Source organism: Bidens hawaiensis, unplaced genomic scaffold, assembly GCF_021521415.1.
Source record: "Bidens hawaiensis isolate Kalapana, Puna unplaced genomic scaffold, B.hawaiensis_p1.1 tig00043607_1, whole genome shotgun sequence".
Taxonomy (NCBI): Eukaryota; Viridiplantae; Streptophyta; class Magnoliopsida; order Asterales; family Asteraceae; genus Bidens; species Bidens hawaiensis.
This window is the reverse complement of record NW_027505848.1, coordinates 55,651-66,780: the sequence shown is the minus strand read 5'-3', so window position 1 is coordinate 66,780 and position 11,130 is coordinate 55,651.

The window sequence follows — 11,130 nt, the reverse complement described above, 5'->3', positions numbered from 1 at the left end:
GAGAAGTCTAAGTAGGCTTTTCGGTTAAACGAGTTCTAGGGTGTTCTAGCTCGGTTTTAGTAAAAATGGCATGTAAAAGAGAATTTTGGTTCTGGAAAAATTACAGGGGACTATGTGGATGGCAAGGGACATCCAGGAGAAATTTGGGATTTTTCTAAGATCGTTTGGTATCTACGACATATTTAGTGTTTAAATGGTGTTTAAAAATGGATAAATAAATTTTAAATATAAGAATTAATTCTGGAAATATTTTTATAAAATTCCCCACTGTTAAAAAGTGATTTGTGCAAAATTTCAAGATCCGAGAGTAAACGGATAATTATTTGTGCTAATTATCAAACTATTAAAGTTAAAACGCGTAAACCGGTGAAGTTCGCTTAAGCGAGCTGACTGGTGTATAAAAACCCTAAAAATGAACTATTTTCATATAAATGAGTTAAACAAGTAAAAATAAATCATCCGAAAATAATTCGGATGATTTGAGTAATTTTAACCTATTTTAACAGTTTCCGGTACGCTAAAGACGGAAACGGGTCCCGCGGCCAAACGGGGCGTCTAAACGAGCTCAAATTTCACAACTTTACTTAAACTATCAGTCAACGACTATTTTCGGGTCATGTGTGACCAAACTCATTTTTGAAACATAAAAACGGGTAACCGTGCTAGGCACGCAAAACGGGGAAAACAAGCTATTAGAAAATTTGACTGTTGAACTCTAAACGACATCACAATCTGAGTCCGGAGAAGTGTTTCTGGGTTAACCTTGCCCCCAGAACGGGTACAGTGCTGGGTTAACAGTGTCCCCAGATGTACCGGTTAACTTAGTTAAAGTTATATTAATAATGAGTGTATAGTAACGATCGTGGGGATCATATTACAGATTGGACGTGTTAACTGATAATGATTGTTATTACCTGCTTGCATGTGCTAAGGTGAGTTTCACGAGCCCCTTTTTCTGAATTGTTTTTAAATAGTTTCTCGGGGCGGAAGCATGTTATTACAGAAATGTTTAAATACATACTGAACGCATGGACTTGCGTGGATTTATATATATTTTATTGTACGGGAATCGTACGGAAATGTACTAAGATGGTAATTGTCTGAGTTGCTAACATTCTAAGGCTCCGGAACACGAGTGATTAACTGAAAGCCGGTAGAGTGTGGATAGTACTATTGGTCTGACAAACCCAACTGGTCCGGCATGGATTTGCTGATGTTTCCCAGCCAGTTGCACATGTCTATTTTGTTGTGATATATATTTTGCTATGTAATGTTAGACATAGCTGTTTGGGGCAGTTCCGTGGGCGGGGGATATGCCACGGGCCCGTGGGCGGGGGATATGCCACGGGGGTTGTGTGTGATAGTCAGAGGTTTCACTTGTGGGCTCAGCATAATTACATCGTAATTCTGGGTTAACATTGCCCCCGGAATGAGTACGGTACTGGGTTAACAGTGTCCCCAGATAATATTATAATTTGATATGGATTTATCATGGTTTACTCAAATTGTGAAACTCACCAACTATTCGTAGTTGACCCGTTTTCTCACATGCTTTTCAGGTACAACTAAGATGCAGTGATTGCTTACGTGCTAAGTGCTTGATGTGTGTAAGATTTGCGTGCGGAATGTTAGGATACATTATAATAAATAGAATTATGTATCGTATTGTATGATGTGTGTATCACCTAGACGGTAATGAAATACGAGACAATGTAATTTTGAAGTATATTAATGTATTCAGTTTTCTTTATAAGCAATGTGGTTGATATCAGAGGTGTCTGTTGCATCCCGTTTAAGTTTCCGCTGCGGTTACGGGGTGTTACAGAAGTTGGTATCAGAGCCATTGGTTATAAAAGAATTAGGATGTGTTTAAAAGATACCTAAAATATAACCAGTAGCTCAAGTATAATAGGATCTGAATATCAACTAATAATATATAGTGACGAGAGCTGGATGAACTTGGATGGACAAGTGAGTTATTATGGTCCGGAACATAATAACAGACTTGTCCGCACGAGGGAATTCAGGGGAAGTCACGGGGTACATTAATAGGTAAAAATGGCAACATATGTTTAAAGTATATAGTATTATTTATACGTGCTAATGTGTATATATATATATATATGTACATATCTTGTGGGTACATGTATTGAGAAATGGGACCCGGATAAGGAACCGGAGAAGGAAATAATAAAAAGTACCGAGGATGCTGAAATTTCTAGAGCATCGGTTGATGATAAGTCTGACTTATTGGGCCATAGTTATGATAGTACCAAGTTAGATCTCCAGTTTGACATTAACCAGAAATATCTAGTAACCGTCACTCCCAACCGAAATTGATAAATCCCTTACCCTACCAATACCGGTACCGTATATTCTAATAACCCCAGATGTTCACCTGAACCGTCGACCCTCACATACGGACAGAACCGTACCTGAACCCGTTCTTATTCCATTAAAATAATAATAATAATAATAATAATAATAATAATAATAATAATAATAATAATAATAATAATAATAATAATAATAATAATAATAATAATAATAATAATAATAATAATAATAATAATTTTTGATAATAAATGAGCAGATAAAAATAATATATAGAAATATATATGTGTATTGCTCACTCACAAACATATGAGTCATGCCACATTCAGATCGAGAATTACCGATTTTAGCAAACCTAGAACGCCTGAGGACATTGACTGAGCAAGTGTAGAGTTTCCCATAATAGTAATTAATAATATTTGAAGGCAACCCATGTAGCGCGATTACCTTGAACCTTGCAACTCCCTATGTTAACCTTACATCCGTTAGATGCCTATACCCATGTATACTTGAATAGAATGATTACCCATACACAAAGAGGTGTTGGAATCATTATAGCATAGTTGGTTATTCGTTCGTAAGTGGTATACTGTGTATGCCGGATATACGAATAGACACGGATATTATAACTCCATGGTACGTAATCGTTTGGTGCTCACGGTGAGCATGTATCGGTTATGCCGACATGCAGAAGGATATTGAAATCAAGCATATTAAACATTAATCTTTGTTAAGAAAGATCTATATGTCAGTTGGTGACAAGGGTTATGAAACATATTAAAACGTTAACCGACGTCAGGTTAAGTCCGTATGTTATTATATTATGGGACATATATATATATACTAGATACGGGTATGTGTAATTTGTATGATAATATTTGGTGTGTATGTGTACCTGCTGTTAGGATTGAGCTGGTAACGAGTTATACGGTGAGATTAGTATTGATTACTGCGTACGGGATGAGTACGGCAGAATGACATAAAAAGAATAACTCCAACGATGGAGATTGATATGATTCAGTTGATTGCTCAAAGATAACAGATGATGATACCGAGTGTCGTATCACAGATCACTGCTAGTGTTGATGCAAATGTGATCACAGAATTATAGATCGAGCAATCACATGATTATGAATATTTTAATTCTTAGTGTTATTATTAAGAGTGATATTGTCCCACCGGATACTATTGTGACTACAAGTATTAGTTATAAACTAAACATGAATAGTAGTCGTAATGAAGTAGATCCGGTATGAGGGACATGTTTGTTGTTTGTGGTATGGAAATTATTAATAGTGTACGGATAGTAAAGGGAGGAATAGATTAGCGAGTGAATAGAAAAGATCGAAATGGTTAAGGATATTGGTAAGAGTCTAGAACATTGTGTAGTGAAATATGCTACAGATATGTTGGTAGATTATGTTGTATCGTGATGGGACACGATGGTACAAAATTATGGTTAGAAAATTATTGCTCAGATGATATGGTCAGGATTTAAAATTCTTGTACTAGAGCACTTTTATTCGAGTAATTAAGTTCAGAGATTGGGAACTGAGCTATGAAAGATGGAAATGTTGTGTGCTGATCACTTAGAACACGATAATCGTTTGAAGGAATTGTCATGTCTGGTAACATGGCTAGTTACTCCTGAAACTAAGCGAAGTGAGCGCAATATTGGGGATTAACTCCATCGATGAGGAGTATAGTCAATCCTGTAAAATATACAACCTTTGGAAGGGTTGTGTCACAAGCCAGCATTGATATATTTGACGCTATGGGAAGTGGACTGGAAGGACGTTAGGTGAGACGTCGAGTGTTAAAGAAGAGAAATGATAAAGGTATAGTGCAAGATAGACTTTTGAATAAGTAGGTATGTCCTACAACCCAGAATCATACTAAAGACTAGTTCTGGTGTGAAACATGAACCACATGAAGGGTCCTTCCCTAAATGTGGAAAATATATGGTTATCGGCAGGAAGAAGAATGTCGAGTGATAGTGGGCCACAGGTGTGGTAAAGATGGACGTAATGCCCTTATTGTAGAACCAATTGAAGCCATGTGAACCGGCAATCCCAACCCATTCGTGTACAACCACTCCGAACCCAACAACCTCAATAACAATCCATCCAAAGAAATCAAATTATGCCAAACAGTGGTACTTGCTATGAATGTGGCAGTACAAAACGTTTCAAGAGAAATTGCCCAAAGTTGAACCAAGGTGTCGTTAGAAGACGAACCTCATGACAAGCATCAACCTCTGATCAAGCAAGGAGCTGTGCTTTTGTGAGTAATTCGAATAAAACACGTCATGATCCAAAGGTGGTATTAAATATGTTGTGGTTTTAAATCAATAGGCACCAGTGATATTTTTACGGTTGTCGATAGTAGTTAATTCCTGTTAATCTCCTACCCTTTGGAAAGATACCGATTAGTGAAACTATAGAACCCTATATTGTAGAATCGCTAACGGTAAACCCCTAATGCTTAACTAAAGTGTTCGGAATTGTCCTATTATTCTGAACGATTAACCTTTCCTTATTGACCTACGACCAGTAAAGCAAAGAAGTTTTGATGTAATAGTTAGCATGGATTGGCTAACTCAACATGAAGCTGAAATCAAATATGAAAAGAAAATGATTAGAAGATCTCCTTCGGACGATGGAGCGATTTGATACAGAGAAAAGTGTATAGTATTATGTTACCACTCTAAACTCATCTTGAGATGTTATAATATTTACGACAAGAAGACGTGGTGTATTTAACGAACGCGATTGCCAAAGTATTTAAAAGAAAACATATAAAAGATGTTTCGGTGATACTTAAATATCCAGAAGTCTTCCCAGAAGAACTTCCTGGATTACCGCCAACCCGACAGGTCGAATTCAGAATCGATTTAATACCTCAAGCTGGCCCTGTTGCTAAAACATCTTACCGACTTGCACCAACTGAAATGCAAGAATTATTGGATAAGGTTTCATACGACCTAGTTAGTCACCATGGGGTGCACCAGTGTTATTTGGGAAATGAAGGACTGAAGTGTTAGGACATGTATTGATTAGGGAGAATTGAATAAAGTGACGATCAAGAATAGGTATTCACTTCTTCGAAGTAAATGATCTGTTTAACCAACTGCAAGGGGCGATTTAGTTTTAGAAAATTGATCTTAGATATAGTTATCACCAAATGAAAAATCCAAGAGGAGGACGTTGCAACAACAGCGTTTCGGACTCGATACGGCCATTATGAATTCTTATTCATGCCGTTCGGGTTAACAAATGCGCAGGCAGTATTCATGGAGCTCATGAACCGAGTCTGTAAACCTTACTTTGACAAATTTGTCATAGCATTCATTGATGATATTTTGATATATTTGCAACGTAAAGAAGAGCACGAACGACGTTTAAGGAAAATTATGGAAGTGTTAAAGCAAGAGGAGTTGTACGCGAAGTTTTCGAAATGTGATTTTGAATACAGAAAGCATAATCCCTTGGTCATGTTGTAAAGCAACAAGGATTTCACATAGATCCAAATAAGATAGAAACCATTAAAATTGGCAGTCACCCAAGGCGCCAAAGGAAATGCGCCAATTTTTAGGACTAGCCGGAGACTATCAGCGGTATTGAAGAACTTTTAGCATTACCCAACTCATAATCCTTTGTACGACGCAAATGTACAAATTTTATAGATGATAAAAGACCGCAATCTCATACTCAACAAAGATGGGTCGAGTTGTTAAGCGAATATGACTGTGACATCCGTTATCACCCCGGCAAGGCTAACGTCATAGCCGATGCTTTGAGTAGGAAAGATCGGGTTAAGCCATTGCGAGTGCGAGCGCTAGGGTTGATAGTCCAGTCGAACCTTTCGGACCTGATTCGAGTCGCTCAACGGGAGGCGTTGAGAGAGGAACAATTGGAAAAGGAGGAACGCTACGGCAATGATAAGAATTTCGAACAGCGCGTGGACGAAATTCTCTATTTCAAAAATCGGATTTGGATCCCGACCCTCCATGACCTTCGTGAATTAATCATGGACAAAGCGCATAGATTGAAATATTCCATACATTCGGGATCGGAATAGACTATTGATGATACGAATATCTGAAATGATTGTATTAATGGCCGAGTTTGGAGAAAGATATGGTTACGTATGTTGGTGAATATTTAAGTTATGCAAGAGATAAGGCTGCATACCGAAAACCCTTGGGAACGCCACAACGACAGAAAATTCGCCAATGATAGTGGGAATAAATTACAATGAATTTCGGGACGCAAATTCCCAAGATATATCAAAGGCATGATGTAAATTGGGTAATCGCGGATCGATTAACCAATCCTCGTATTTCATCCCAATCCATGACGATTACCACAATGAACTCTCGCCCAAGTTCATGATGGTGAAACGGTATCTCGTCGTGGAGTACCATTTTCAATTATCTCAGATCGAAATAGTCATCCTACTTCCATTATTGGAAGGTGGGGAAGGAAGCATCGAGAGCTTGAACCTTTCTATGGGTGAAGTAGTTATCACCAATTTGTTAAATTGAAAATGGGCGTCAATCAAGCCATAAGATTTGAATTGATTCGAGAATCAACCAATCGGATTTATAATATTTAAGGTAAGTTGAAAGCAGCGCGAGATTGGCAAAGGATTTATGCCAACATTCAAAGGAAACCATTGTCACTGGAAAGAGGTGACAAGGCATTTTTAAGGCATCACCTTAGAGAGGTGATATGAGGTTTGGCAAAACCGAAAATAGCTCCTTAATATATTGGACCTCATGAGACTATCTCCATGATTGGTCATTTAGTTTATCGATTTAAGTAATCCAGGGGCTAAGTACTATACATGATGTTTTGCCATGTATACGGATTGAAAAGTACCTAAGCGATGAGGCAACGAAAGTACTAGTAATGGAGATGCTCATAGAAGACGTGCTTGATATCATAAATAATTCCGTAGAGATAGTAGACGGGAAAACTAAACAGTTTGGACACACCAAGCTTTATTGATTAAGATTAAGTGGAATTCACAGCGAGGACCAGATTATACCTGGTAACGCGAGAGTGTATTCTGAAGGAAAAACCCCCACCTTTCCCTCGGAAAGGGATAGTGAGCGTGTAAAATTTCGAGGACGAAATTTCTTAACGGGGGGAGAATGTAACGATTCCGACGAAACCCGGTATACCCTAACCGGTAGACAATAGTTACGTCATATTTAATGTCGGGTACATGAGTTACCATAGTAATTATACGAGAATACATGGTTCAATGTATTGATTGTACGTGAATATATAATTCATCGTAATGAATATGCGATCAATCGATCGATAGTTATTGAAACCCGAACGAATCTAGGGTTCAATTATAGCCGAGATATATGATATGTAGTGATTTTACGACGCATTAATGCTTCGGGATAAGTAAAGTACGGCACAGAAAAAGAATTTCGATTTAATGTACGTCGGTACGTTAAATGAAGCCTTTAATACCAAACCGAGCAAGAGATGATCGATCAAGCCGAAAAAGATGCGCGATAACTAATGATATGATGTTTTAAGTTAATAAATATCATGGTTTAAGTTTTTGAAGTTTTTAAATCGGTTTTATATAAATTTCATTTTTAAGCCGAAAAAACGACCGTTTTAACCTCGTTTTAGGCCGAATTAAACGTTTAACCGAAAAACGAACTGAACCAGATTATCCAAAACATTATCCGGATTACGAGAATCCAAATATGTGGCTAATATTGGAGAGGTGGGTCCCACCCCACCCCTTGATGATTTCCGATCGGCCACAAGGGTTAAACCCCATGGCCTCATTTCTTTTTTTACCACAAAATCTCTAGGAACTTCAATCCTCTCCACATCAAGATCATAAAAACCGAGATTTTATCAAGAAAACCGAGGTAAAAAGTCGAGTTATTTACGTTTCCATCTACATTTCTTGAGTTTATTTGCAAGAAAATGAGGTTTCAAAGATGAAAACCGATTCTTGCATGATCAAGTGATGTATACGGGTTATACAAGGGATCTTGGTCCAAGAAAGGAGTTAAACGAACCAAGAACGAATTTTTACGGTTTAAATCTTTGTTTTTGAATCATAACCGAAACTATAGTGTAAGAGGCTTGATCGTGAGTGTAACTTGCTTGGTATTGTGGTATGTTGGATGTAGGTTCTGTATTTAGTGGTAGATAAGGCGGAAAGACGAGTTTGTAGCTTGTTGTGGCGGAAAACGAAAGGTATATTCGGTTATGTTCGGTTTTGGGAAATTTGGACAGATTGTTGATGGTTTAGAGTTAGGTCATGAAATTTTGCAGAGGTGTTAAACACATGAAAATATGAGTTCTGTGAATTTTTGGATAAAGGATGAATATTTGGTGAATTTAATGCTCGGTTTTGGCCAAAAATGGTGAAAAGTAGTTAAATATCATGAAAAATTCTAGAAAATTTCAGATAAGCTTTTTATATCATGCATAAGTCACACACAAAATTTGAGGTCAGTTGGAGAAGTCTAAGTAGGCTTTTCGGTTAAACGAGTTCTAGGGTGTTCTAGCTCGGTTTTAGTAAAAATGGCATGTAAAAGAGAATTTTGGTTCTGGAAAAATTACAGGGGACTATGTGGATGGCAGGGGACATCCAGGAGAAATTTGGGATTTTTCTAAGATCGTTTGGTATTTACGACATATTTAGTGTTTAAATGGTGTTTAAAAATGGATAAATAAATTTTAAATATAAGAATTAATTCTGGAAATATTTTTATAAAATTCCCCACTGTTAAAAAGTGATTTGTGCAAAATTTCAAGATCCGAGAGTAAACGGATAATTATTTGTGCTAATTATCAAACTTTTAAAGTTAAAACGCGTAAACCGGTGAAGTTCGCTTAAGCGAGCTGACTGGTGTATAAAAACCCTAAAAATGAACTATTTTCATATAAATGAGTTAAACAAGTAAAAATAAATCATCCAAAAATAATTCGGATGATTTGAGTAATTTTAACCTATTTTAACAGTTTCCGGTACGCTAAAGACGGAAACGGGTCCCGCGGCCAAACGGGGCGTCTAAACGAGCTCAAATTTCACAACTTTACTTAAACTATCAGTCAACGACTGTTTTAATGGTCGTGTGTGACCAAACTCATTTTTGAAACATAAAAACGGGTAGCCGTGCTAGGCACGCAAAACGGGGAAAACAAGCTATTAGAAAATTTGACTGTTGAACTCTAAACGACATCACAATCTGAGTCCGGAGAAGTGTTTCTGGGTTAACCTTGTCCCCAGAACGGGTACAGTGCTGGGTTAACAGTGTCCCCAGATGTACCGGTTAACTTAGTTAAAGTTATATTAATAATGAGTGTATAGTAACGATCGTAGGGATCATATTACAGATTGGACGTGTTAACTGATAATGATTGTTGTTACCTGCTTGCATGTGCTAAGGTGAGTTTCACGAGCCCCTTTTTCTGAATTGTTTTTAAATAGTTTCTCGGGGCGGAAGCATGTTATTACTGAAATGTTTAAATACATACTGAACGCATGGACTTGCGTGGATTTATATATATTTTATTGTACGGGAATCGTACGGAAATGTACTAAGATGGTAATTGTCTGAGTTGCTAACATTCTAAGGCTCCGGAACACGAGTGATTAACTGAAAGCCGGTAGAGTGTGGATAGTACTATTGGTCTGACAAACCCAACTGGTCCGGCATGGATTTGCTGATGTTTCCCAGCCAGTTGCACATGTCTATTTTGTTGTGATATATATTTTGCTATGTAATGTTAGACATAGCGGTTTGGGGCAGTTTCGTGGGCGGGGGATATGCCACGGGCCCGTGGGCGGGGGATATGCCACGGGGGTTGTGTGTGATAGTCAGAGGTTTCACTTGTGGGCTCAGCATAATTACATCGTAATTCTGGGTTAACATTGCCCCCGGAATGAGTACGGTACTGGGTTAACAGTGTCCCCAGATAATATTATATTTTGATATGGATTTATCATGGTTTACTCAAATTGTGAAACTCACCAACTATTCGTAGTTGACCCGTTTTCTCACATGCTTTTCAGGTACAACTAAGATGCAGTGATTGCTTACGTGCTAAGTGCTTGATGTGTGTAAGATTTGCGTGCGGAATGTTAGGATACATTATAATAAATAGAATTATGTATCGTATTGTATGATGTGTGTATCACCTAGACGGTAATGAAATACAAGACAATGTAATTTTGAAGTATATTAATGTATTCAGTTTTCTTTATAAGCAATGTGGTTGATATCAGAGGTGTCTGTTGCATCCCGTTTACGTTTCCGCTGCGTTTACGGGGTGTTACATGAAACCAAGCCCCAAATGAAGAAACAAGCAAAAAGACAAAGAAAAAAAAAGAAAACACAAGAAAAACTAAGAAACACGCCCCCATGCTTTTGAACACAAGAAAAGACAAAATCTGGAAGCAAAAGCACGGGTCGTGCCTCTCAACCACGGGGCCGTGGACGTCTACACAGAAAAGACAAAAAGAATTAGCACATGTCACTAAAAAGCACGGGGCCGTGCATCAGTAAGCACGGGGCCGTGGTTACCTTTCATAAAAGACAAAACAAATCTGGAACATGTCATAAAATTGCACGGGGGCGTGCCTACGTAAGCACGGGCCGTGCTTCACACTCCAGATTGCCTATAAATAGTGGCTCATGTTGCACTCATTTGGTGTGCCTTGAAAAGAATTCTATCTGGTTTTCTCTTATAAAAACACACACTAACACTCACATAGAAGATCTAGTGAAGAGTTTGAAGGCTT